Below are 27,212 nucleotides of genomic sequence, written 5' to 3'. Positions count from 1 at the left end.
TAGATATTGTAGAAAAGTCTTAAACGTATTCATTTTCGTGCAAAAACAAAACTTGATTCTTGAAATGAAGCAAATTATATTTCATTCGCCTGTCTTGAATTATAAAATATATCAATAGGGTATAGACATTATATATTTAAAATTAAAAACAACCGTTTCTTTTTTATCTTATATACATTATAAGGTACTTTTGAGGTTTAACAAAGTTTAAATAATATATTGTTTAACGAATAATATAAAATTAAAAAACGCCTATTAAAAAATTATCTATTTATTTTAACAGAAAACTATAAGATAGTTGTTTGTTCTTTCGCATACACCCTAAAATGAAAATATCACGTAACCATTACTTTCTATACGAAAAAATGATTTTGTGTTATATTTTTACTTGAATTTGCTTTTAAACGTGGTGTGTTGTACATTTGATGTATGTAAATTTCAAGATAACTCGGGGTGTAGTTCGTTTATAGCAAATCCAAAACGAAGCTTTTAACTTGAAAGTAAAAAAAAACAAGTACATTACACGCGGTAACTTTGTGAGAAAATCGGAGATATTTGAAAATTGCTTTTTTCGTGCGTGGCTTCATAAGACCGCATCTATTACACATAAACTATGAAAAAATATTAGGGTTAAATAGATGTATTTTATGAGGGATTATATAAATTGTACTTTAAACCACTAAAAATCATGTAGTAGTTATGTATGTCTTAAAGTGAAATTATTGAATGTGTTTACAAAATACACGTTTAACTTACCTGTAAAAATAAGTGTTATTTATTGTCAATATTACAGTTTACTATAATAAAAAAATATATTTTAAAAATACCTATTAAGTAAAAAGTGATTTTTTTAAAACATTTTTTTGTTTTAAATCGGCGCCTTTTTATTCAGTAACGTAATTATTATAATTTATTTATTCTGGAAAAATAGCTGGCATGAGTAGTAAGGAAGGATTATATTTTCTCATCACAGGCCCCCCCCCCACCATTGCTTTTCGTTATTTATTATGAAATAGCACCATCGCCACTAGCACTATTTCAAGTGTATTCTGGAAATTTTAAATCTGCAGCAACCCAAAATAAAATATATACTATTAAAATTACAATTACTATTACATTATTATAAAGCTATAATACTTTGCGTCTATGGTAGAGTCGATATTTTCTTTCAATAATTTTTCTAAAGCAAATGCAGAGTCTTTGTTAATTATCCAATTAATCTTAATATACTAAATATATAAAGGAAGATAGGGTAGATTTGAATATGGAGATAGACAGTCCGGGGTACATTTGTATAATGCTGATAGAATTGTTTTCACTGTGTTGAAAATATTGAGAAAAAAAATTAAATGGTCACGGTGTTTGAAGTATTGTGTTGTGTTGTTAGTAGATTCGGACTGACTGTGTGATAAATAAGAATAAAAATGTCATAGATTCAATCTTTTAATTCCATACGATTTTTCGGTACTATTTATTTTTTAATAATTTTCCGATCGTTGAAATTAGTCATTTGATTATGAAAAACGTTTAGTTTTGTAACGAGCCTGCTCGCCTGGTTGGCTAAACTAGTTTATTTTTTGGACATTCGCACACTGCAGCTGGGTTTTTCCTTCTGTCATCACAAAATTTTTAGGACTGCGGATCACCAACCAGGCAGTAGAAGGCCGCAGGGATGTGAAGTTTATGACTGTTCATGGTGTCATTGGGTTTAAAAAACGATCGTAAATCACAAAACAACCCAGTGTTCTTAGCCCGTTAAATGTGTTTTGTTTTCTTCAATCCAGAAGCGACGAAGTGTTTGACAAATCCCCGTGGTAAGCAATATATACATAATACACACACAAACAGATAAAGGAATAGTGAGATAACGTTTTGTAATATATTACGGAGCAAAGAGCGCAGTAGGAAAAAGAAGAATAATTATTTGTACTCATCACCAATACAATTTTTCGACAATGGTCGTGTAAAGGACACGAAGAAAGGGAATTTTCGAACAGGGAACATCTGTTGACGCTCTCTTTCTACCTCTCTTTTATAACACAACTGTATACACTTCACTGTAACCGGCTTACCCCGCTTAGTCCCAGACTGACTACTTTGGCGTTTGTCGTACAAATTTTAGTTTTAGAGTTTTTGGACGGATGGCGGTGATTAATCGCAACAGTTTTATCAAGCCAACGACCGGTGTTCTCATTATTAGCCTACTCGGCGGGGGTAAAGAATAGCGTAAGGAATAAGCGCGCTCAAGACAGGGTTTGCTTTGCTTTTTTTTTGGGGTGAGGAAAAGGGGGTTATTTATGTAACGTTGGTCGTTACATTGTTTTCTTCGCTGGAATGCTCCCTGAACTCATATTTTGTTCTTCGATAACGCAATTAATTGTCTACAGACAGCGTGCCTCGTACCAATCAACATCATAATATCTGTAACAACTGTGAATAAGTGTGCAAGTCGATTTCAGTGATTTTACAAGGGAGCGATTTTAAACTGACCAGCTGATTCCAAAAATCAGCATATAGTAATCAGAAACTCACATCTCTCTCAAGGTTTTCTTGTTGGTTCAACGAGTTAGACATTTATTCAAGGTGTGCTAGATGCTTCGGTATACATCCTAGCGTACTTAGTCAAATTTGACAAAAATTCGACTAACACAATTATTCACAGTTGTTACAGATATGTTAAAAATATTGAACTAACAAATAAAATGAGAGTTGGAAAATTAGTGTTAAGCTCAAATAAGTATATTACGTTTAAGTATGTACTTAAGTCGAATGCAGAGTATACAAAATTACGAAAAAGTTGGAGTTGATTTATGCACAATATTATGTTAACATTTATATAATATATACCATATAGTACTTTATATTTCAACAGTATTCAACTTTTAGATTTTTATTAACATTTAGACAAAATAAAATACTACCCATTATACCCCTCAACTGTCAGATAACAGTAAAATATAAAACCTATACTTTCTCTGCTATCGCATCGAAGCTAAAATATGATCACCACTACCAACCGCCATTGCTAGGTCATAAACTACGGGATAATTTGTTGCCTAACCCGAAAATTATTACAAGCTTATTAAATATTTTTTTTAGCACAGATCTGCATAAATTAATACAATGTGTTATCTATATAACATTAATATTTAGGTTGTAAGTTATAAACAATTGAATACAGTCAATGGCCGAGGTTGTCTCGATAGTTTAATATAAAAAAAAATGCTTCTGGGGTTTCAACCTGAAATAAAGTATAATGTTTTAAACATAATTTGTTTTGTATTGAACAATGTATTTCACAAATGGCTAATCGCCTGGTAATAATGTCATTATTACCAGGCAATCAGCCATTTGAATTTTGAGGGTTAGTAACTTTTAAAACGGAGGCACATTAAACAAGTTTGAATAGCCGACGCGTCAAGCGGCATGTTAGTATTTTGTACATTAAATGTTATTCTGTAGTAGTTCGGCTTAAGTACAGATAGTTAAAATTGAAAAACAATACTATATTCGTATAATTTTTAAAGAAATACATTTTAAGTATAATTAATTGTTTATTATTTAAATGATAGTGCCGTGTATTATTTTTAAGCTTGAACATGATATATACATCTGTAGCTAATTTATATATATATATATATCTGTCTGTTTCAAACGTGATGCGTATAAAAATATTTTGATAATTTATCTTTATGATAAAATAATGTAAATATCAATTTAATTATACTTATTCTATCCATTAGTAAATCGGAAGCAGGATTTTAAGCAAAGCTATATTCTTGGATCTAAATATAATGTTTCAGATTTATTTTAGTTAAAATATGTACAAGAAGTAAATTATGTAAATACAAAACACGTTAAAATTTTTAGCGATACCTTGTTTCATTTTACAAAATACCCACTATAAACAATAATAATAATACCAATATCATAATATTATTAGGTAATCAAGCACTTTGTTTAAAAGCATAAACCTTTTACAGCCATATGAACCGCATAAATCTGTAAGCAGGAACGCATAACATCAAGTTAAAGAATAATCTACTTATTTTAATTTATGGATAGTGTCGTAATATTTCAGTAACTCTTAGTAAATCCTTTTACTGAGGGTGTAAAAATGATCTGTTAAAATATTTATTTTGAATTTTTGTCATAAGTGTAATTTTTTGCAATGGTATTTTTACTTTATTACCTTTAAAATATTTACATGACGTTTTGGTTGAATAACAAGCTTATGTAATGTCCATATATTTTAGTAATTTTATTGATAGATTTTGTTACGTAGAAAAAATAGGAAAAACTATCTGACCAAACTACAACACCATCGATAAATACAATAGTCAATATATATTCACTGGCAGCTGGCTCTCTCACGTAAAAACTGCACAATTGGTTGTTCAATAGTTATTATAATATTCCTGGTTTTAAGTAAAAAATAATTTCAGTTGTTTTTAAAAAAAATGTTTTGTGTTCTTTAACAAGTATATTTATGATACTAGTTAAAAAAAATCCTTAAGTTTGTATAACTAAATGTTTGAATTATTATTTAAATTTAGTAACTTTTTAGAAATAACATACATACAAAAGTTTAGTGCTAAATGTCATAGTATTTGGATAAAATTAACACGGGCTAAAGTACCTCTAAAAAACCTGATGGACGGCCAGTGCTTAATTTGTAGCTGCTTTATTCGACAAATAAAGTAGATCATAGGATGTTCGCACCGGATAATCTATGCTATTTAATTTACGAGTTAGCTAATTCATTTCCATTTTGTGTTTTGGTGTGGAACTCAGAAGGTATTGGTGTCACAATGATGTGTTTTAGTTCTACTTTTGTGTCTTGACCTATAGTATCTTTTAATCCGCTGGAATGATGTCTTTATGTAGCAAGATATTATGCTGTGTGGTTCATTACAATTATTAAATAATAATAATTAAAATTTAAAAGATCTAATTTATTTTATCAATATCATATAAATATGACTAGTGAAGTACTACAATGTTCATGTTGTTAACCTAATGTTGTTGATTACAATCTTATTAAATTGATGAGTATAATGTACTAAAAACTTTCACTGGTCGATAACCAGTTTCGGATAACTATTTTTAAAGTTAGGGTGGGAGGGGAAATACGCGCAGATAAAAATAATACTACACATAATAACTCCAAAAATAGTTATCCAGTAGGATAACCAGTTATCTAAAACTGTTTATCGACCAGTCAAAATGTTTAATACATTATTCTTAATTTAACAACTTAATAAAATATATACGTTACCATTTAAGTTTCAATAGTTGCTATCAAAAAAACTAAGTTGGTAGGGGGGTAAAATAATAAAAATTGTGAACAATTAAGATCACATTGTGTAAAAAAAATGTTAATTTCTTATTAAACCCTATGAGATATTAAGTGGTTCACGAAGTGGATAACCATGATTACATCATGGTATTTACTTAGTTTCTATATTATATCACGTATTTTAAGGCTTATGTTGGAACACTGTTTTTTTTTTACTTAGCGACCATTTACACTGAGTTAATGAAGTGTTTTTGTTGGGATTGAATTTACAGGTCATCATAAATAAATCTTTTTGTGATATTTTGTTAGTCGTTATTAATATTTTGACATTTTTACGTCTTAGCTCTGGCACATAACCGAAAAAAGCGTAACAAAAAATATTGACGCGGAGATGGGGGTGGGAATGGGGTTCGGGTTGGGGTTGAGGTGAGAATTAGCTCTGGCAGATAACCAAATAAAGCTTAAGGAAAAATTAATAACGAAAAAGCGTTATCAACGGAAAATAGGATTGGGTAGGAGATGGGGTGGGAGATTGAGGGGTAGGAGATAGGGGTTGGAGATAGGGGTAGGAGCTGGGTGTGTGAAATAGGAGTGGGAGATAGGAGGTAGGAGATAGGGGTGGGAGATAGGGGGTGGGTGATAGGGGTAGGAGATAGGGGGTGGGAGATAAGAGATATTTTGTACGTTCAACGTTTAAACTAGAACTAAATGTTTTAATATACTAGCTTGTTACTGCTTCTTAGTATACTATATCATTATCTATAAATTCACCACTACTCTAAATTTATTCGGTACTTCAACGAGACATGAAAATGCTCTTTCGTGGTTGCAGACTCGGCTGAAAAACTTTTTCTATCGAAGAAACACGACTGTATACGATGTTTTCAAAATCTTAGTATGTTGCAGTCTTATTTATGAAATACGAATTCGTGTGGCACTAAAATGCTCAAAAGTTCATCCGTCCGTGTAATAAAAAAATCATGTTTTTTTTTATTGTTAGATAAAAAATATACCCATTTTCATATGCTATCAGGCCAGAGGGGGGGGGGAGGAGACTCTCTTTTGTAGTTTTCATGGACGTCCCATCTGTCACCGCTTTTTACTCTGAATATTGATGAGGTCCGTCTTGAAGCCGCACAAGCTGTTTAACGTCCTTTACAGGTTCTGTTTTTAGACTGTGTACTTGCCTGTATTTTATACGGCCGAAGAGCGGCAGTTTAGATGCATATTATATTCTTTCAACCTATACTAAATATAAGCACAATAGGGTTTTTGTATTTTTCTACTTCAACAAATTTTTTGTCTGACAATAATGCAATAATACATTTTGAAAATAATTGTATTAAAAAGGACCGGGCCATATGTTTTAACTATAAGTTATATTAGGTTTATATGTTATAACTACGAATAACTATACTCCATTTAATATTTAAATACAAACTTTAAACTTACTTCGAGTAAATAAATTTGTTCGTACACCTTAAAACGTCATAGGGCTTGTCGACATTGTTTTCAACATTTAGATTTAACAAATAACATGAACAGAAGAAGGATATGTTTTAGAGTGTAAAAGTTGTGTACGGAAAAGAGTAATTTGAAAGTTACAAAAGCCATGTTTTTCGAAAACACGTTTTACATCCAGAAAATAAAAATATTTTAACTAACTTCTGGTGAGTTAAACCGTGGGTGTATAAATCGCACCCCTAATTACATGGTATTCGATTGTTAATTTACTTTTTTAGTTCTGATTATTGTATTTTATTTTTTAAATAGATAAAGTTTTTTCCCCTAAGGGAATGAGCAGGAATCTATTTATTGAACTGCTGCCATTGTCGGGACACAAACTACTTGGTGCTAGTATTTTTAGTAGATATTGTGAGATTACATTCACTTAAAGCAATCGAATGATAAACTTTTAGGTTAAAGACAAACATGAAACATCACTTATTTATTTTAGTTTCAATGCGAAGCTAAAAAGGTATTGTTTTTTTAAAGAACCTATGATATATAATGTCATATCAAATTTCTAAATAATAACGCAAAAAAAAGTTATAGTTATTAAAAAAAAAAAATGATTTTAAATGTTAAATATTGAGCTAAATATTAATTTTACTAAAAAAATAAAAAAATAATTGTCTTTAAAATTTGGTTATCTTTCGTTTTTGTTTTTAGTAGTTTTGCTCTAAAATCATTACAGAATTAGTAAAACACATTCTGCGTAGGTGTGTTTTAACGCTAGAATATTGGATGTATAACGTCATCTTAAGGACTTAAGCTCTCGCTGAAATATTCTGGGTTTTTTGTGATAGTCGGGTAATCAAATGTATAAATAATTACATTTTATTTTTTAGCATTATACTTGTTTACCAAGCATGATAAATTATTACTTTTAGAGTTAATACAACAATGTTCTAACTGAGACTAACAGATTTTATTAGTGTTTATCAATCCGCGTTGGAGCAGTTTTGGCGCAAGTGCTTAAATAAAACAGAACGTTATCATATAAAAAACATTGATGGCCTGCGCTTTTTCTTTGTTAAACAAGTGTCTTCTGAAATCTTTTCTAGCCTTCCTATCGGCGGTATCATCTTTTTTTTTTCTAAAACCAGCACTATTGCTCTAGGACATTTTTTTCTTTAATAACTTGATCATAGTTGCTATTCGCTATATTAGTCAATAATGTAATAGGGAATAGTCATTACATTTTAACGAAACACTTAAGTCTCAATCTCGCTTTTATTGTACGGCCTTATTTAAAATCCAGGTGACGAAAAAAATTACTATTTATTTTGAAAATGTTGTGACATGCGGTTTTCGAGTTTTGGATTATTGTGAAATTGCGTGCACAGATTTTCACGCCCGTTTTCATTTTGTTTTACGCCATTGTTTAATCGTCAGGCGCAATTAAGAACAGACAGCATTTTATGTCTTCCAAGATAACGGACGTACTAGTCGAAAACAGAACGACACGAGCTACCGCTAAAACAACATAAACATTGTACCTCGAATAATCGAACTTTTAGAAAGACAGTATCCGAAATAGGAAAAATTCTTAGGGGATTTCTATGCCCCTAATGCACATACAAAATAATATACCTTTATATTATATTAATACTAAAATAAACTGTATTTCAAAGTGATTGTTGCACTTTCAGTTGTAATAATTCCCTCAAATCGATGATCTCCCCGATCCGACTGTACTCGCTTTTTTTTTGAAAAGCGCTGAATTTGTATTAAGATTACGCGAAAATAAAGAGCGGGGCACATTTAAGGGCAAGCGTCAATTTTCGTGAAAGATAATATAGTATTCTAAGTATTTAAAAGTTTATTCCCCTACTAAAAATGTGTTGGTTAATTATGACTAAAACTAATTTAAAAATTCAAATCTCTTCGTGGAGGTATAGTTTAAGTTATGATCATTCTATTAATTTAAAAAACATGTTTATACGACAAATATTTAGACCGATATATGCCTGTATTATCGAATACTAATTTTTATTTTACATTGAATTCGCGAGTGTCTTCTATTTTACTGAAATCGCCATACAGGAAAACATTTTTATAAATTATAAAGATTATATCTGTAATAACTGTGTATAAGTGTGCAAGTCGAATTTTGGTCAAAATGGACTAAATACTCTAGGATGTAGTCCAAAGCGTCTAGCACACCTTGAACGAGTTAGACATTTATCTACCTCGTTGAACCAACAAGAAAACCTTGCGAGAGATGTGAGTTATTGGCTAAGTAGGGATTTATGGCAGCTGGTCAAAGTTTAAAATCGCTCCTCTGTAAAATCACTGAAATCGATTTACACACTTATTCACAGTTGTTACAGATATTGTGTATCCTTAAACAAGCTGGTTCATTTTAAATCCCTCTCAGCATACACATTGTCAAAATATTGCTTGGTCATTATCAGCTATATGCCTGGAATAATGTAATTTTCTATTACAATTATTTTTTCGATATAATTTTAACTTTTTCTGATAAACATGAAAAATAAAAGACATTTGTATTCTGAAAAAACAATGTAGGCATCATTCTGAACAAAAACTAAAACCAAAAATTACTGTGATATCATGGTAAAAGAATGTGACCAAAAGGGTTAAATTGTTTACTTTTAAAACAAACGAGCTTGATAAAAATGTCTTATTTTTTATTGATCTATTATATAATTTTTCGAATCGTATCATAAATTCGGATTCGGGTTATGTCTTGGTTATTTTAAAGCTAAAAACTTTTAAACAATAGGTATATGTTTTTAGGCTTCATTCAGCTGTTTTCATGATTTCACGAATTCAGCTTTAACTAAAATTGACCATAACGCTGTACGTCGTAATCATAGGCAAATATTTTATTCGCTCGGCGGTAGTTAACTTGCTTATGCCATAATTAACCGAGTAAAGTGCAAGACACGGTATACTGGACTTTGATTTTATTATGAAAAGCTATAAAAATGATATTAAACGCGAGGAAAATTAAAAAAAAAACTGTTAATAAGTGACTACATCTTGAACATGTTAAAATGTTATTCACAGATAAAAGAATCAAATACCTTCGGGCGTCGACATCAGCACAATCTAGAAGTACTGTGCTTGGTTTGAACTGACTTTTTGAGATTTTTTGTTAGTTTTGTTGTCATGTTAAATTGTCTGTATTTAAAAATCATTTATACAGTTATATTATCATTTATAACTCAATTAGACGTGGTGATTAATTTGAATACTCATATAAATAATAATACATATTTTTGATAAATGCATAATAAAAGAAATAAATGCAAAATGAATTACGATCAATTAATGGATTTGCGGTTAAAAACATCATTCATAAACTAATTCCAACACATTTGTAATTCATAATAATAATGTAAAAAAAAAATACAGTTCGTATAAAACTTAAGAAAAAAGAAATATATTATTTTAATCGTAATTTTTTATTTAAAAATTATAAATCCAGTTTAGTTAATTTAACAAGGACTCGCTCTGTGGCGGACCTAGGCCTTTTTTTTAGTATTTCGTTATTTCTCTACTAATAAACCTACTAAATGTTATTTAAAAATAATATAATTTTTAGTTTAATTAAAAAAAAAAAAATACAGAAGTCAAAACATCTATGGGGAGTGCTATAAAATTCTAGCCCCCTAGTCATCCTAGTCTTTTTCTCACCTCGCGCATACCGTAATGCGTAATATACTTTACAGGATAGGACACTAATTTTCACTTAAAATAACTGCATGTTTGTAGGGTTTATTTTTGGAGATTCTTTAGTTTAGGGTTACTGACGCTTTTTGTCGGGTTTTTAGGAGACAGTACAATTATTTTAATCCCGTTTAGCAAACAGTTTGTAGAAAAATAATTACTAAATTATTAGGTTTATTAGGTTTAAATAGGAATCATGTTTTATACGTTATTATAGAAACTTTGGTGCAGTTCTTACATTAAAAAAAAAATCTTTATTGCAATTTTAATTGCCGAGCTCTTGTGCAGTCTTTTACATATTTAATACTTAATAATAAATAAATAATTTTTTTTATCAAATGTTTTTTTTAGTTTCTGTACTGTTATCTACATTTAGGTTTAATGTACAATATTAATAGAAATAATGTATATTAAAATATGAGTAAAATATATAACGTTGTAGTTATATTTGTTACTTACCAAGTAGATAAGCATACCTTGTGTGAGTTCATACTAATATTTATAATTTTTCGAAGAAAATATGTTCATGTGATTAATTTCTTTCAACACAATAAGTAATTTAATTAGATACCATAAAACCATAATAATAGCGTTTGATTAATTTTGGATAATCATCCTGAAAATGAACTATTGTAAAAAAATAAAAATAAAAATTACCCAAAAATGTTTCCTAGATAATTACAATTATGTAAAAAATAGCGATTTTTTGCATAATTGATAAGACATTTTTTTATTCCGAAAAACACTGTACATTTTACGATAGACAACCTTAAAATATAAAGAGAAAAATTTAAATGAACATAACATTACATTATTTAGCAAGTGTTTTATCGACTACATTGAAACAATTGTTTAGAGTGTGACGCAAACGACTATGTCATTTGTAAAAAAACAACGATACGTGTTCCTAAAAAACTTGTAAAATGGAGCACACATTTCGTTTGCAAGAAATAATTTTGGTTAACGTTGAAAATAACAATTGCCTAATACATCAGATAATCCCAATATTTTTCGAACAGAATAAGTTAAAATATCGAATATATTATTATACGGAGCCTCAAGTCAGAAAATCATTGCTGTTAAGTTTCTTATCAAATGCAACCTGTTTAAATAAAATAAAAACGACGTAAGAGTCTTATTAATAAAATATTTATATTATCTTTAATTCTCATATATACTGATGTATTATTCTTTATGTAGTTGGCTGTAGCTTTTATTTAGAACAAGCGGCTGAGTAATGACTTTTAGTTTAAATTTAGTCACACGATTGACTATAATTTACTAATAAAGAATGGCAATTACATTACCATTCAGTTTTCCAATTTTTTTTAAAAAAGTCGTGTGTTTGGCAATACGTAATGATTAAAAAAAACATTTAAATTAAATTTATTATTATTTATTCTGGATATGTATTTTAAGTATATTTCATTAAACAATTTTAACAAAAGTTTGCACATGAAAAAATTGAAAAACTACCCCCGCCCTAAATTTAAATAAGGGGTAAAAATCTGTCTCGCGGTTTTCTAATCTAAAATATAGATATTAATGTATGTAAGTGAATTTCACTTAAATGGTAAAATACCTAAATTTTAAATTAAGAATAGCTTACTGAAAATATTGAATGGTCGAAAACTATCTTTAAATAATTATCGTTTAAGTTCATTAAAGTTTAAACTTTAGGATGGGAGTAAGAGTAGAGTGTAGATGTATTGTCTATATATAAATCGACCAAAATTTCTCTCTTGTCCTACTATACTTAATTTGGAAAGTTAATAAAATATACATTACCATTTAAGTTTCAGAAGTTACTGGAGCCCAGAAAAATACTGAAAAAAGGAAATATTCAGTAATTTTATAATACTGTAAAATAACACAAACAAAAATATTTTCAAAAAGGAACACTGCATATTTTCAATTATTTTAAGAGATATTGAATATCTTATCTTTAATGAATCACCCTGTATAGAAATGGTAAAGGCGGTGGACCACTTGAAAATTTTATCTGTAAGACGGCACTTATTATTGTGCTTGCGTCGTGTAAATGTTAACCGGTACATTATTTACCTTCAGCATTAAATGTGTATGTTAGGAAGAAACGTCATCATCAGGTCACGTTAAGTTGAACACAAAGAGCATGAAATACATTCAAGCGGTTAAAATAATGTGCTAAGCTATACAGATGAAAAAAAGTTGTATGATTATGATATAAGTATGATTTAATATATTGTTTAGTAATTTAAAAAAAAACCTTTTATAAAAATAAGAATTTGAGGATCCTTATATTCTTAGTCTAAAATACCCAACAGACCAATCATTTATATACGGTTAACGACTAATATTTTATAGGAAGAAAACTTATATTGTACATTGTTGCACAGTGTGATCAATAACTGTTATTAGCACGAGTTTCTATAATATTTATGTTTCCAGTAATATACAATAAAATATAAAACTCTTGTACATTGTTTTCCCTATATGTTTCAAACATCTAAGCTTGAACGAATTGTTGTGCTGTAAAATTACACGTTTGCCAACAATTTGATTTTATGCAATACCATTTTAGTATATTTATATTTATAATACACAGGATATTCCATTGCACAAAAAATACTCCTTTTCTTTTGGGGAGATATTTTAATCATGTTATTTTACCCAATATTCAAGTTTTAATCTGTTTTGATAAATTTAGTTTTTAGAGCTCTATCAACTTTTGAAATTTTAATGATAACGAATATATTTTATTAACTTTTTAAGTTAAGAATAATTTATTAAATATTTTGACTAGTTGATAACTAGGTTTGATTAGTATTTCTTAATTGATGTAAGTTTAATGTTCAGGACGGAAGAAAGGGCGACTAAGTGTATAGTATTATTTTTATCTGTGCGTATTACTCAATCGCATTTCACCTCCTGTTCTATTTTTTTAAATTAAATAACTTTAAAAGTAATTATTGAAAACGGTTATCGACCAATCAATTTTCATTAAATTATTCTTAATTTAAAAAGTTAATAAAATATGTATATATTTATTTATAATTACGGTATATGTATATCAAAGAATGTAACGCGTAGTGGCAACAATTATTAGGGATAACTAAGAAACTAAATAATATTTTTAGTTATTATTTATCAATAAAGAACGCTTTTATAATTAATGGCTGGGCAGACTACAACAATTTAAATTCAAGATTTCTCAAGATGATGTCAAAACTACGACACTGTTTTGTTAAGTTTCCACTAACGTTGAATAGTTTACTTTTTTCAACCCGTTAAAGTGACATGAAAAAATCTCTCGAACTTGGAAACGACGATAAATCGTATAACGGGGTGGTAGCATAGGGTTAATGTCGTTTTGTAACTTTAAACGCAACGTAGAACATAAATTACATAATCAGCTTAAACTAAATATATATATTTTGATGGAAACCGCAAGGGTTTTTGGGTTAGTTTCTTAGATTTTAAACAAATATTCTTATGTTATGTTATTAATTAAAAAAAAGAAAGGCTTTCCTTATCGCAAAAATAAGAAATAGTATTAACGGGGGTAAAATTAATTACAGGAAGGTAGTAGTAAACAAACCCAGAGAGTTCTAAAGTTTTTATATAAATAGAGTTTAAATATTTTCTCCTTATGTCAATTGTTATGTTTAAATATAAGCAATATGAATCATAATTTATTAAGTGGCATTAAAAGAATTGACTATACATTTGAATTTTGACAAAGCTTTTAGAATTGCATTTTTTTATATTGTTTTAAAAAAATAATTAGTTATATTTGATTGATATTGGAACTTTATAAATTAGTAGAATGATCGTACATAATGTAATAGAATAAATAATGCCTATATTAAACATATTTTTTATATACTTTCTATTGTTTGCACTGATCATACACATAATTGTAATTTGTACATTTCAACATGGGTATTATTTGTATGTTATTTAATATAATTTTTAATTATTTAATATACTGTTCAAACTAGCTTTAATACGCCAACTATAAAAAAGTTGCACGTACATATTTATAGAATAATTCAGTTTCAATGAAAATTAACAATTCCCTTTTGTCAGCAGCAGTCACCAAATAACTATTGGTTTTTTAAAGTGAGATAATATCTGTAACAACTGTGTAAGTGTGTATGTCGAATTTTGGTCAAAATGGACTAAGTACGCTAGGATGTAGTCCGAGGCGTCTAGCACAACTTGAATAAATGTCTAACTCGTTGGACCAACAAAAAAACCTTGAGACTTGAGATGTGAGTTACTGATTATTACATGCTGATTATTATGGCAGCTGGTCAGTTTAAAATCGCTCCCTTGTAAAATCACTGAAATCGACTTACACTCTTATGCACAGTTGATGCAGATATGCAGTAACTAAATAATAATATATTGTAGAAATAACTCGAGCGAAAAATTGTCTAGTGTATATCAAGCCTACAGTCAAACAAAATAATAATAACAACCTTTACCACAACATGACATACTTTATAAGTGTAAAGTAACTTTTTTCAGTCTTCGGTGAGCACCATAATATAGTTTTTTAATTATATTTAATGGTTTTATGCTATTTTAAAGACTAAAGTATGTCATTTTGGTGTAGAGTATTTTTAATATTTTAATATTTTATTTAACAGAATGAGTGGAGTGACGAGAAAAGATATAGGGTAAATGCGTGGCTTCGATAGGGGATCAATTGAGAGCGAATAGACTGAGCCATTGGGCGTATAACGAGGAGCGAGGAAACGGAAGCAGTAAGAATGGTAATGGATAAAACCGTATTAGGAAAAGAGAATTAGAAATTAGGGAAAGAGGAAGACCGTAAAAAGGCGGTTAGATGGGATTCATAATGATATGAGGAATGCTGGGATATGCGAAGATTACGCGGGAGATCGTGTCGAGGCTTAGAACAAGGGATCTCCAAATAGTTGGGATAAAGGAGAGGGAGAAGACGAATAAGAATAATGACTAGGCATTAGTAGTATAATTAAATAAATATTTAATAACGCCTCGTCTGGCAATTCTAACCTACAACATATCCGTGATTTGACGTTCCTTATATTAGATTTCATAATAGATTTATCATTGTAAAGTTTAGAAATACAGACAATAATGCTGCTGAAAGCTAAGCTGGTGATGCCTATCTATAGTACACATTTAAACACGTTAATAACCAAAAAGATTATTGGAAATTCTGCTAGTTTGATTCAAGATATCGGTCTAAGCGATTTTCTAACATAATCGGTGTTACTTTAAAGAAACGGCAGAAACGGAGTATTCGCTAATGGTTTTGGTAGCGGATAAACTACGAAGTGTCTTCAAGAATCACGAATCAGGGTTAATGTTATTTGACCATAAATCACCGAGGATAACAAGGAGAATATCAAAAGCTTTTATAATGCGACGATGATGTGCTTGAATGGTCCTAGCCCGCAGAGGGAGACAAGTGAGATGAGACGGCAAGTCAGAGTTATTGGCGATTGAACAGGAGTAAAAATGAAGTACTTAAATTATTATCCTTTAATATGTTTAATGTGAAAGTTACGGTAACGTGTAAAATTTGGGTAATTGAAATCATTAACAGTTACTTTGGAGGGTTGTGTAAAAAATGTGTTTTCAATTGCAAAGAGGGTAACACTGCATTTAATATATTTTGCTATAGAGTTTGGGATGAACGGTAATGCCCAGCCTCGTCGCTAGGTGTATTATTTATGCGTTTACACGATATGATAGAGAGGTTGGATAATGACAAAATAATTTTGCCATGACCTCCGTTATAGCTTATTAATTGGTTCAAACTGTTTTCCATCGAGTTTAATCATTTATTACTTACGACATTGATGAATGATACTTGGACACGCGACATTCTGTACTCATACGTATGCGGGAAAACCGTATCGAATTGTTTACCCAGGACCTTTGTCATATCAACTACTCTTACTTTTAACTTTATCAAAATGTACGATACTGTATTGTAAACATTGAAGGAGCTTGTACAAGAACTTAACGTTTATAGACCTGTACTGTATATATTACAGCATAGTAATATATACTGTTGTCAGCTTCTTCTTTCTACCTATTTTTTCCATTGAATATGTCCAAATAACAACTGAAATGGTCTATCAATTTTAAATTGACGCTCAATTATAAATAAAATAATTTAATTATTATCATACTAGCTGTATATAAGAATTGAAATATTATGTATTGAGTAGTTTGGTTATTTTTATCAGAATTATACTTTTATGCAGATTTTAATGTTTTTACAATACGGTACAATAAATAGTTTAATACTCAACATTTTTGTTTTAATTTCTTATATGATAATTATTTCTTTATAATTTTATTTATTATGATTCTTGTTGATAATTTTCTTATTTTATCAGTGTAACATAGATAATTTATAATTTATTTTAAGGCATAGACAGGAATATTAATAAACCTAAAAATGTATAAAAATAATGATATTATTATGCTTGAGTAATATGTATGATGATGGCAATAATAGCTAACATTATGACGTTATCTTACTATCAGCAGTAGCTTTTGATGATTTACAATGGAAACTTCAATTTTTCCCCAAAACCAGACCGTTGAAATTTATGTCATATATCTACTAAACCCTAAAGCTATACTAAAGATAAATCGAATGGCAATATTATAAACAAAGATATTTTAGCGCAATTATAGACAGAATTTGTATACGTAATAACATTTACGTGACACTATAATATACTGTTTTAGAGTTTTTTGATTCAGGTTTAATATCAAAATAAAACAATATTTTTTTTAAAAACTATTCGGTTTTTGTACTTTGACCATTTCCTTAAAATGGGTATTTTCCTAGCTTAACAAGATAAAAAATAATTAGGTCAAACCAGCGACAGTTAGCGTCAAACACACTGAAGCCCTACTCGGTCATTCGTTCACCTTTGTACCTTTGTAATAACAATAACAACTAAGGTTAGGTGAGGTAATTATAAACATAATGTTACCAAGAGAAATATGTAAATGCGATTTTTTTATAGACGTAATCGACATATTTGCAATTTCTTGATAACTAAAAAATCAAGTAAGTATAGTAATTGGAATTAAAAAAAATTGTTGATAAGTTTAAGAGCTTTTTGTGAATAGGAAAAAAAAAATATGCTACGCACTAACAATGAGAAGATAGGTATTTGTCTTAATTTTTATATAAGATAATAAACAGATAGATCGGATTTCATACCTATGCGGTACGATGTTTTTAATTTGAAAAAAAGTTTGTTACATCTTAAAAATGCTTAATTTTCAGTTTTCTCCTAAACTATAAAAGATAGAAAGTTGATTCAACAATCATTAGAAAGAACTTGTCAAGAAAATACAAAAGATGATTTAAAAAAAAAAATTATTTAAATTGTTTTACAATTGTTAAGCATTTTTCTTTAGCTAAGCAGATCTCTGAAACTGGTAAACGGTTAGGTTATTTAGGGTCCTATTAGAATCACATTGGCATGTAGAAGTGCAGTGAACAGTTTTAGGATTTTAATCGATAAAGTTAAGTAACAATAGAGCTTTCAAGTTGTAAAATTTCATGAAAACACATTTTCCCGCATACATTTTTATACGTTTTCAATTAATTGTTAAATAATAAAAGATATGTTTTAAATAATTCTCCAAAAATTAAAAATCAAGAAAGTCCTCCTGTTTTTCCTGGTTAGTTAAAAAAAATGGTTAGTGTGCATATTTTGTAATATACAACTTTTATACATAAAATTGTGCATTTTTTATTTACATTATAGTATATTATTTTAAATATTGACTATTTTATTTAAACTGTTGGAAAATAATATTAATAAAACACATTCATATCCAATCGATGTATTATAATTTATAAACCGTTGTTCAGAAAAGTAAGATAGTCTGTTAAAAAAATTAATAACCAATAAAGGATTCTCATAACTGCTTTATTTTATTTCAGAAACAAGAATATATGCTTTTTACACAAAGAATAGTCAATTTGTATTTGTGGGTGCAAACATAAAACCTTATCTAGACATTTAAGCTTTTTACATGTCTTCCTAAATTTACTTGAAACAAATACTCTTGGATCTCGAGAAAAATTCTACGGCCTATTGGTAAATATATTTTTTACCGTTATCGTTTTTAGTTATTAAGACCTTTCATAGTATATAATAGACATATTAAGGTCATGGAAACATGAATTAAAATAACTAGGAAATATTATGATAACTATTACCATAAAAACAATTAAAATACTAGGTACCTATTATTTTAAAATATCGTTTGTCTAACATAAGTGCTTAAACAGTTGTTAAATTATAACCACAAAACTGATTTTATGCGACCCATTCTAAAATAGGTGCACTTAAGAGGACGCTACCCAGGCCATTTCTAAGGATTAATGTATAGGCAATTTTCTATAAGATAAATTACAATTTTTTCCTGATCAAAACTGCTTTGCGCGGGACAAGTATGTGAGGCCAGTATTAACAGTAAATTTACCAAAGTTTCACAACGTATAGAAAATAACTTTATCCATGGGGTGGCGTTTTATTTTTTTCGATATTTATACTTAATATTTTTTTTATACACGATTTAAAACAGGAAAAAAAAAATTATTAATTTTGATTGTGCTAAGTTATCAAAAAACTACGCTACCCCATAGATAAAGTTCTTCTCTATCATTTGTAAAAAATATATAGGGCTACTCTAAATACCGCCCTCACATTCTTGTTCCCCGCAAAACCATTTTTCGTGGATAAATTACGGGTGGGTAGCGTTCTCTTAATAAAGTTTTTTTACAAGTATTTTATAAAATACTTTTTTAAGCCAATAAAAGAATTTTATTTAAGTTTTAAAAGTATGCTGTATGTTACGTGAGTTAGTAGGTCAATTACGTTGCGGTTCGTTAAGTATATTTTATAAATTACATATCCTTTTGAAAATTGAATGAGTAAATAAAAGTATAAAGAAAACCAATTTGCAATGTAAAAAAGAAACGCGAAATAATTGTTACTTTGCAAATTTAGCAAATACTTGGATAACGTGGTTTAACAAAACTATTTATTATTTTCTTTCATACATTGATTTCGTTTTAAAGTAATAATTCCTTCTATAGATTTGTGATCATCGTTGTTAACAATAAATTTAACGAAGTGCTGTACATATTTTTTTGCATAAAAGTAGATTTTTAGATTAAATGTTGAATTGTATTTATAATTGTTATTCGAAGTATATCGGTTATTCATAGCTTTTAGTTTCTCTCTGCAAAAAGCTGATTTCAAAATTAAATTAACCTAATGAGTAATAAAGCCAGTTAAAAAAAAAATTGCCAATAATAGTGGGAAAACGCTGATAAATAATACCACAATACCATGATAGTTGTTATAATGAAAACTAAGACTTATCATTTGCGAGCGACATGAAAGAAAATGCTGATTCAGCTTTTATTTAACAAGTCTGTACACGTTTTTAATACATGACTTTACGTAGTAAAATGGTGGTAAACGATAAAATATAAAGGGCGAGATTTAACGAATAAATATAATGTATACCATGGCGAGTTGGAATTAGTGGAAAAAAAATCGTCGTCCTCTTGATAAAATAAGCTGTTGTGATAATAACAACAATTATCTTGTGAATTATTGTCTCAAAATGTGTTCTATTGTATTTCGTATCTACGCGTGATTGCTTACTGTTTGACTTTTTATTTTTGTGTTTATCCTAGCTGTTGTCGTAAATTAGTGGCTAAGTTTTAGCCAAAGGGGATTTTTTTACATTTATGTTAACGATTCTTAATTTTAAACAGAATAAAAGTATACTTCCTAATCTTATTTTATTGGTTTAAACCTTTTAGACAGTGTCGTGTTATAATATTTAAAACAAACTTCATGTTGATTAAGCACAGAAGTTCCGAAAAAAACATTGCGCACAGTTGGGCTATACATATAGAGCTAATTTTGCTTTCTTGTTTTTTATTGCAATTTATAACCGCTATTATTAATATACGTGGTACGCTGCCAGACTATGATTTCTTAGTACACAACCGTATTTAATATAATTTTGGCGGTGCCAATATAATTTGTGTTATAATAATCTCGGCAATCTCTTTGGTATTTGGCGACAGGTATTCGACGATTATTAATTTTCGGGGTGATATATCTTTTTCTCAGTTTAGGCACATACATACAACATACATGTACCTCAGCACCTTTACCGCTTAACCTCTGAAATTGTACCCCACGGTTTGCAAAATGTGTCTCAAGTAAGGTTGGATAATGAAGACAATATTATATCTTGACGGTTGTAACGCAAGACTAGATCAGACGAACAATTGTATATTATTATTTTGGAAAGCTATTGTGGGAATAAAGCACGTAACCGTGCTACAACCATATTATTATATGGAACGGTAACCGACTATAGTATTAATGAGAATCTCTCATTTAATATACCGCGTAGGTTAGGTTAGATTAAGTTCATCATCAAGTGTTCACCACGATCTTAAGAAAAGCTCGTTGGCCTAAGATACATTGTTTTGATTTTTACTTTAATTTTACTGGCCTTTAAGTTCAAAGTTGACTTTATAGAGTTCATCGATAATAGTAATGATAAACCACCCTCAGAATTAACGTCGTTCAAGTGTTATTAAAAAGGTAAAACTTTTATATTATAGTAAACATAATATCCGTCATCGAACTTTGGCACGATATTTTTTTTTTTACTGAGTTATTCAATTCTCGTATACTTTTCGTGCTTTAAAATGGAAAAGTTTTTATTGAAACTTTCTCATTAGATGGTCATAATTGTGCTGTCATACTATATTTATATACTATTAAATACCCAAACCTTTCTAGCTAGACATGTAGTTTTTCCTATGTATAACGTAATGCGAGCTGTTTCGCATGCTTTTGTCGTCAAGCTGTGTCTTGTATAACATTATAGTCTTGCGTTTTTACGCTAGTATTTTGTGAAAAAACGTAGGGAAATTCGATGCGTCGTTATAAGCTTGTATAACGAACAGTTTCGTCTCGTGCGAATACTGATCCCCGTGGAGTGGCGAATTGTCCTTATTAAACGCATCTGCTAGCCCCGGAGTCAACGATAAATGCGGGTATCACCTTTTGGGACGTGACGTGTCAATACACAAAAAGATTTCAAATGTTACCTTACTAAAAGATAGAATACGATGTAAGAACGAAAATCGAAAGAACACAAATCGGCCGAGAGAATCGTCAAAAAAATCTTTCATAAATTTGATACTTCATGTGGCGAATATGTTTGATGATAAGGCTTAAGGTTTTTTTTACTTTATTATTCACCGTAGTATAATAAACATTACCGTGCAACAATTACTATTAATTAATTCCTCCCCGGAGTATTTTTGTGACGGCATACCGCAATTATATATTATGTGACGGAATGAACATTTTATTAAGTCGTCTGCGATTAATTTATAACGTCCAGAATTTCTAGTACGAATCTATTGTTTCCCTGTGTATATTGTTATAGTCGTCATTCCCGGTTCTGGCGATTTAACATACTTAATATTTATATATATTCTAAGGGCCCGTGTTGGTATAATACCGAGGCAATAGTCCCGTTGTTATAAATTCATAATATCATAATTACGCATCACGGTCCCCGATGTATTAATGTTGTTTATTATAACTATTGTTATGTGAATTTTACTAACCAGTAACACTAAAGTGTGTACTTTCATCAGAAAGCGGTGAAGCGAAACTTCTTGTTATTGTTATACATATATAAATGTACGTAGAAACCGGTAATGGAAGCATGCCGAATGTATTCCCTGGCATATATTATAAGTAATATAATATATTACCACAAAAGAATTGCATCACTCGACGAAAATCTATTTTTGTTTCTTTATTTTATAACACATAAAATTGCGAGAATGTGCTTCGAAAATAACCATACCACGATGTTAGTGTAGTTGTATATGGAAAATGTCTCAAATTGTATTCTCTAATTTTACTTTCCTTTTTTCTTTTCAGGGGTTTTTTTTTTGAACAAATAGTTTTGTTCCTTTGGTATGAATGAAAAAAATGTAATTAGATTGACTAATTTGCTTGTTGTCTTTATAAGTATTTACGTATTTTCGTATTTTACAAATATTACTTCACTTAGATTTTTTAGTGATACGAATTAGCAAGATAATACTATTAATAATTATATTTTTGTACAAAAATAAAAATGTATATACTAGTATAACATTTTTTCAAAGTACTTGTATTATTTTGAGGTTTTTATATTGCATTCGTCGCATAGTTAACAAACTTTTAAGAGACACTTAAAAGTTTTAGTGTCATTTATTATGACTCTAGAAAAGAATTCCGGTTTGGAAAGTAAGCGCTCAAAATATCATAATAAAATTATTTTCTTAATAATATTCTGTAATAATAATACAAGGGGCGAGGGTGTATTATGTATTAGATCGTTATGAAAACCATCTGGATACCGTTGAAATAAATTTGTGAGATTCTCCCTACTTACTCGAAAGAGTTCCATATTTTTTGAAACTATTAACAAACCTTTTTTATTTTATTAAAATAATGATAATTCAACTCCTGTTTAATTAATAGTGGTGTCTTTGGATGCATACCCACCCCCTGTCCACCTTGCCAAAAATTTAGAATAAATTAAAATTTTGTTTTGTGCTTCTAAGTGTTTATAGATTCGAAGTATTTTTATTTATTTTTAACCTACAAAAGCGTTTTTGCGAGGACGTAACCTTATATCTATCGATTCCAGGTATTCCTACTTTAGTCATCAGTGTGCTTGACTGGAGGGATTTGATTATAACAATATTTGAATGTACAATATTATTATTATTATTTATAATTTTGGTTCAATAGCTAATTCGAAAATATAAAAGTTACGTTCTGGATAGAGGCGTTGCATTTATAATTTTATGTATTACTGAGAATACTGGCGAATAATGATCATGTTTCATGTGATGTAATTGGATTGAGCTTTAGTGTTTATTCGTGGCCCGCATGCTAACCACTCTTGTTTAATATAATTCAAACATTATCTCAATGGACGGCGAACGTCAATGTTGTTCGGTGAAAATTAAAAACAATTTTCAGGCGAGAAGGCAATTTCGATACTGTAAAACGCGTTACACGTACAACATGGGCTTTGTGTGATTTATCATGTTATGCTTTAAGTACAATAAAACGTACTCAAGTAAAAATGTTCATACGATTGTAGTTTTATTGTATGTCCCAGCCTCGAGAAATTACACGGACATAGTTCTTTATTATAATGATATTTATTGTTGTATTTGAAATACCTCCATTAGTTAATCGCTGTCCACGAAAGGAAATAATTTCTCTCAAGACGTTTCGTCTATCAATATGATAGGATTGAAAATAAGAACAATATCATTTAACTTTTAATTTGACAAGGGTAGAAAAATTATAAACTCTGAAAAATAACAAAAACAATAACTAATACACGTATGTAATAATAAAAATGCGTAGTTAGCGTTCATTAGCGTCTGAGTATGAACTAAATAAACACTACATAACCTTATTGAAAGTACATGTCTGCATAAGTATCCTTACGGTAACATGCTAGGATGTATCGGATACTTGGTTTTTATGATGATTGTTTTCCATTTATACTAATAAATTGCAATCTTAGTCTTGTGTTTTTAAATGTATCGAAGTCATCTATGTTAGAAAAATATTAATGTAGTAAACGTCGATATTACTTGCCTACGAATTATGTTTGTTTTTATGATTAAAATGCGACAACAGTTATGATAAAGTTTTTATAAAACATAAGCGTTAAAAATGCGTTAAACAGTTTTTTTTAACGTTATTTGTGACCGAATTTATTACATATTTTAGAGTACCGGTTCTCCATTACACGCAGCAATGCTTTTAATAATAATACTCACGCACCCACAAACACTCATAAATCAAATATATAAAAGGTAGCAATAAAAAAAGCTGGTAATTATAAATTTAATTTTACGGTATAAGACATAATGTGCGTTTTGAACCGGGTATTACTTCCGTTTAACGTATACAAATTTCACTTGGATAGCATTAAAGCTATTACTACACACTTTTTTTAATGACGAATTATTATATTGTAACGGTTGTATTACCTAACCGTTCGTTACAATATATTTCAGTGTATTGCAAAGCAAGTAATTGAACTTAAACCCTAAAACAATAAACATATAAAAAAAGGAAAAAAACACAAATTTGCTCTTTTTTTGTTGACTGTTACAGTTATGGTACCTGGATATTGAGTACTCTCAACTTTTTTGTATGATTAACATAGAATGTAATTTAGTTGTAATGGAAAATTAAATATATTAATATATATATACAAGGTGATTATTTTATCACGAACCATTCAATATCTCACTGGGTTTAATTAATAATTTATTTTTTTATAATGTTCATATAAAACGTGATCTCAATTTTCCACATTTGTTTTTGTTTTTACCCCCTTCCCAACTCAGTTTTGTTGATAGCAACTTTTGAAACTTAAATGGTAACGTATATATTTTATTAACTTTTTAAACTGAGAATTATTTTTTAAGTTATACGAGTTTAAAAGCTATGATGGGAGGGGAAGTGCGGTTGGGAAATGCGCACAGATAAAAATAAAAATACACTCCACCTCTCCTCCTGCCCTAAACATGAAACTTTAATAACTTCAAAAATAGTTATCCGAAACTGGTTATCGACCAGTCAAAATATTTAGTACATTATTCTCAGTTTAAAAAGTTAATAAAATATATACGTTACCGTTTAAGTTTCAAAATTTGTTATCAAAAAACTCAGTTGGGAAGGGGGTAAAAACAAAAAAAAATTGTGAAAAATTGAGATCACGTTTTATAAGAACATTATACAAAAAAAAATTCAATTATTAATTAAACCCAGTGAGATATTGACTGGTTCGTGATAAAAGAATCACCCGGTATATAAACCGTGTTACTCCAATAAAGTGCTAATGTATTCGGAAAAAATATACAATATCATATTGAATTAACCGAATTGTGTCGAGCTTAATCTGACCACAACGTTTCTCGTTGACGTCATCAGCGGTATTGACTTAAGAAAGTAATCGTGTTTTGCTCTCCAGCGTTCACCATTAAATTTCTTTTTCGGAAAATGTCACGCGCGACACCCGGTTTCGACAGCTGCAGTATAATATACATGTGTATAGATATTATATTCTTACGGGCAGATACCGTTGCTATATGGCTTTCTTTGTTGTCCCCATCGTATTGACTTCTTGATTTTGACACAAACACAAAAATAGTATGTATGCGCCGAACAATAAAGTGGCCAATAGCGCAGTACATCGTCTGATGGGCATGACAGCAACAGGAAAAATGATTTCCTTACCATAATGGTTTTATTTTGAAATTTCTACAAAAACCTTCCAATAGTATTTCTGACTTTTCGAGAGGCGTATATGGCAATCGAACAGGTATACAAAATTCGCACAATAGATTTTTCTATAGATCAAAAACAGAGACGTATTTTTCAATAATAATATACAAGTATAATCAAAGGTCTTGAAATAGTTCCGTTTTGAACGTCCAATTTATTTTAAAAACATAAAAATTTGTTAGCACAAGATTTAAATTAAACTATACACAATTTAAGTTTCGATTATGTCGACCTTCTTTTAACAGGTAAAATGCTTAATATACATTTTTTTTGTTACATGAGACAGTTAGAGACAATTGAGTAATTTTGGCAGTAAAAATTACCCTACAAGAAAAGTAATGACACCTCGTGAAACAATCGGGTTTTGATGATTTTGTTTAAAAATAAGTTTTCCCGCAGTCCGCATAGGGCGGCTTTAGATTGAAGTACCCGAATAAAAAAAATAAAATGGGTTAAAAATTGGCATGTTAAAATTATTCTAATTATGACGTAAATATTTTGAATTTTGAAAATAGAAGTGCTATGAGGACTCCTTACACTAACTTCTTCTTTTAAACAAAAAATAAATTATCCAAATCCAATAAGTCTACGAGGCATCGTCACTTTTAGTATGATTTTGAGCATAAATATCGCTATTAGTATAGCAATTGTATTGCTACGGGACATCGCAACGGAACAGATGCAAAAGAAACTCTACACGGATTCGGATTGGTGTTTTTTAATTTTTATTATTTATTTTGATACTCACGTATAACGTTTCTGTTTTATATAATCCGACAAAAATGATTAAAGATTTTGCACGATTTTGTTTATTTCTGTAAGACTGTATTAATTTCGATGAGCATACGAACGCCAAACCACAATAATAATTATTAATCTGCGCATTCTAATGGTTTACTATTGTAACGAATAAAATGTTTTTGTAAATAAATATATAATTGAATTTGAGTCCACGCTATAGTATAATTATTATTGTTGTTATATTTCAATCATATCCTGTGCAGCGAAATGCGAGACTAAGTTAAATTGTGTCGGACTTACAAATAAAATGATTTGATAAAATAATATTGTGTATGATATTACTTAGCCCTTAAATTTATAAACTAATATAACAACTTTCTAACTCAATTTTTTTTTTTGCAAATTTTACATGGAGTTTGAGGAGTATTTTTGTTTGGATCTATTTATACAATATAATATTATGCAATAACAGTTTACATCGCTGGAATTTATAGAAATAATCCCCAGTATTAATATATTAT

The 27,212-nt window shown here is 29.3% G+C and overlaps 1 protein-coding gene across 3 annotated transcripts in view; it reads left to right on the top strand.

Moving 5' to 3' along the window:
- Positions 1-27,212, top strand: part of LOC126838729 (tachykinin-like peptides receptor 99D) — a 144,637-nt gene that overhangs the window by 5,392 nt on the left and 112,033 nt on the right. Inside the window, exon 2 of one of the 3 annotated variants that reach the window (XM_050573388.1) lies at positions 18,462-18,618. The exons of the other annotated variants lie outside the window; for them this stretch is intronic. The gene's annotated coding sequence lies outside the window, so the exon portion shown is untranslated. The remainder of the gene's footprint in view (positions 1-18,461; positions 18,619-27,212) is intronic. 3 annotated transcript variants of the gene reach the window in all.

The sequence above is a fragment of the Adelges cooleyi genome, unplaced genomic scaffold (assembly GCF_023614345.1).
Source record: "Adelges cooleyi isolate 19-005CV unplaced genomic scaffold, UGA_ACOO_1.1 ACOO_flye_CR_arks_rails_tigmint_CR_PRNA_30, whole genome shotgun sequence".
Lineage (NCBI taxonomy): Eukaryota > Metazoa > Arthropoda > Insecta > Hemiptera > Adelgidae > Adelges > Adelges cooleyi.
This window is presented reverse-complemented; position numbering and strand designations above follow the sequence as displayed.